General features: G+C 54.9%; 1 long non-coding RNA gene across 1 annotated transcript; it reads left to right on the top strand.

Moving 5' to 3' along the window:
* Window positions 1-646: 646 nt before the first annotated feature.
* Window positions 647-1,586, top strand: LOC121133868. The gene is made up of 2 exons (XR_005870888.1): window positions 647-768; window positions 1,350-1,586. It is a non-coding gene; the product is annotated as an uncharacterized LOC121133868 (long non-coding RNA).
* Window positions 1,587-3,429: the final 1,843 nt, after the last annotated feature.

Raw genomic sequence — 3,429 nt, 5'->3', positions numbered from 1 at the left:
CAGGCCACTTGTGAGAGACTCCTTAGTCACAGGTAAGAGAGGCTCTGAGGACCTGCGGGGTGGCGGGGGTGACGAGGGCGGGGGGGGGGGGTCAGGGGTCGTCCCTGGAGGCCATCCTTGCACTCTTCCTGTTCTGTGCACTCCATCAGGAAAAAGAGACCCGAACCTCTCCTGGGGTGTTAGCATGAAAATCTGGTGTTTCTCCTAAGGAAACAGAAGCCATTTCTGTCTGCCTCCAGGACCAAGAAGCTAGCTAAGGGTCAAAGGTCACCCCTGCAGCACAGTCCCCTGCCAGGGACACCAACACGGTGGTGGTGGGTAAGGTATGAGGGGAACGGGGTCTCGGAGCCCAGTGCCTTTCTGTTGGGCACTTCAGATTCCTCTAAATAGCCAAGAGCACATCCTTCACTTCCTTCTAGACATTCCCAAAAGCATTTTGTTAGGGGGTGAGTGGAGAGTGGTCCCAGAAGAAGGGGTAGCCTTTGGTACCATGGAAGCTCCCTGAGAGTCCAGAGGTACCAGAGGATGGGAAAACCCAGGTCTTGCAAATGCAAACGCCTAACACTTGAGTGAGCATGAGATTCTCAGACGCTAATACGTAGCAGCTGCTCCTGGTTTAGGAGCCAAGAGAATTCCCAGAAGGGCCAGCCCTGCTCTCAGCAGAGACTAACCGTTTCCCACTGCAAACTGTGACCGGGCACATAACCAGTGAACCAGCAAGACGGCGGCCACCGGCGTCACCAACACCGGGGTGGGTGACACTCAGGGGTGAGTGACAGACTTGCCCTCCCCAGTCAGCGACATGACAGGGTTTCTAGTCCACAGAGAAGTCAGGCTCAGCTAGCTGGAGGCCAAACGCAGTTGGACGACATCTTGGGAGTAAATAACCCTGAATATTAGGCAGGCTGTGGAGGGTCAGTGAGTCTGTTACAGCCGACGGGCTGTGTCCACTGAGGGAGCTCACCTGCCGGTGCCAGAGCCCTGCTGAGGGAGCAAGCCGTTGCGTGGGGAGGGGAGACATCAGGGAAGGATCCACAGCAGGCTCGCCGTGCCATCTTCTGGTCGGCGCTTCAGACCACACACAGGTTGTCAGGCTTCCTCGGTCTCCTCCTCCCTGCTCTGCACAGCCGCCTGTGATGTCCCCACGCACAGTGACAAGAGGGCTTCAGGCGTGCGTTTCCACTGTGACCTGGGCTGTTTCGGTTGGGACTAACAGACTACCAGGGGACAGTGTGACTGCCACATGGGAGGGGGTTGGCACAGGACGTAGTCCACCAGCTGCTCTTGGCATTGCTGGTGTCACCCGCGGTAACAAGCCTACTGCAGACTGAATGACTATCCATATTCAGTTACAGGGGTCCTGTCGCTCTGAAGCCTCCAGCATGCCTATGCCCTCCTCTGCGAGAGTTACTATTGACCATGGGCTTGACGGACTCTAGAATCATCTAAGACAACCCAGGTGTGTTCGTGAGGGATTATCTAGACTGGGTTTATCAAGATGGGAAGAACCGCATTAAATTCACACAGCACTAATCCATAGCCCGGGAGGTCCTAGACTAAATAAAAATGCAATGCTTTGAGCATCAGTCTATGTCTGTCTCTGCTTTTGGACAATAGATACAATGTCACCAGCTGCCTCCCTCTCACTCCTGCTGCCATGACAGACTGTGAGCTTCCAACTGTGAGTCAAATTTACCCTTCCTCCTTCCCTTCCTCAAGTTGCTTTTATAGGGTGTTCTGTCACACAATGATGAGAATAACTAATACGCTCCCTGTCCAATGTTGCTGCTGGTTACAAAGCAAAGCCCCGGGAAGAGCAGCTTTAATGGGAAGAAAATGGCTCCAAAGGGCGTTGAGCCTGGTGTTCATGGCTGGGAGTATGCGGGGGCCTGAAGGAGGGCAGGTACCTGCAGTCTTCCCTCCAGAGCCCCCGGCCCTGGCGTCTGCTTTCCCAGTAAGCCTTCACTAGATTCATTTTCTGCAGCAGCCCTCTGGCGGTGGCTGCATTGGGCCCTGGGATGCCTTCCTTGGCAAGGGAAGTATTGTCAGCCAGTCTAGAAGATGTCTGGGGGAGCTGGCTGGATGCTGGGTACCCGCACACTTCCACAGTGATGGCTCCGAGGGCCCATCCGCAGAGCCAAGTGTGAGTGACTCTGCACACAGTGTGCCACATGCCAGAAGCCCTGTGGACTCAGGGAAGGTGTGGGAGCCTGGGCAAACCCCCCAGCGGCAAGGAACAGCAGGGACAGGAAAGGCAAGGCAGGCACTAGAACCAAGACCACTAGTGTCATCCAGTCCTTCAGCTTCCTCAATCCCAGGCTAGCCCAAACACTCTACAGTGAGACTACAGCAGGCACCAGCATCCATCTGCAATTTGGGGTCACCTATGTCCCTGCCAACTTGGAAACTTACCTCAAACCCTACCTACCCTCTAGAGCCTGAGCTCTCAGAGTTACACTACAAGTTGACACTCCTCTCCTGTCAACACAGGCCATGTCCTGGCTCAGCCTGCAGCTTCTAATATTAGCCCTAGACTTCATTTCCCCCAAACCTGCCCTCGGCCCCACCTCTTGTGACTCTGGGGTTCATTCCTTATCTGCAGAGACCCCCCAGTAATAAGGATGGGGCAGACAAGCGCTTCTCCCCTGGCAGCTTGGCTTGTTCCCCAGGTGTTTTCAGAGGGTCTGTGATATTTGGGGCACTTGGCAGGAGGGGACAGACATATAAACAAGATGATTATACATTGTTGGTCGCTGAGAGAAAAACCAGGAAGCAGGGACAAAGCAGTCAGGTATTTAGGTGGACACGGCCTGAGTATAATTGAGAAGAGAACATGGGAACAGGCTGCCCCAGGCGCAACTGCTTGTGAGGTCATTTCCAAGTCCTGGGGTTCAGGGGCCATTAGATGGCTGTTGTCTCGGGATTGCTGTGCCAGCGCTGGGCTGAAACACTCGGTGGGAAGCATTCTCTTATAGCCGCTGTGCCCAGGGCCCCACTGCTTCCCCAGATGGAGGCAACTGCTGAGCCCCTCCATTCACAGTCTTTCCTGGCCCAAGGGACATTAGAAATAGGACATTCCCAGAATCTCCCAGGTAGACACCCTGCCCCCCAAGGGTACCTGTCTTCTCTGACCCCAGAGGTGGCCTGGATTCAGAGTGGCTAACTATAGATTCTGCTTTCTCATCTCAGCTCTTGGTCTGCCCACCTGGTACCTCCTGCCTGGTGCAACCCTACCGCCACGGATGTGCTGTCCTGGAGGGACGGACAGGGACCAGAATGGGTCCCACTCCCCCACCCCAAGCTAGCTAGAATCTCTACAGGTAACTGCATCGGCCCTTCTTACTTTACTGGTAAAGCCAAGGACAACTTCATTCGGATGAGACCCAGCCAGGGCAGATGAGGAGAGCCCTGAATGCATTAGTCACTTTT

Source organism: Mesocricetus auratus, unplaced genomic scaffold, assembly GCF_017639785.1.
Source record: "Mesocricetus auratus isolate SY011 unplaced genomic scaffold, BCM_Maur_2.0 Super-Scaffold_100024, whole genome shotgun sequence".
NCBI classification, from domain to species: Eukaryota; Metazoa; Chordata; class Mammalia; order Rodentia; family Cricetidae; genus Mesocricetus; species Mesocricetus auratus.
Note: the sequence above shows the minus strand (reverse complement) of the source record. Positions and strands in the feature narration are given on the sequence as shown.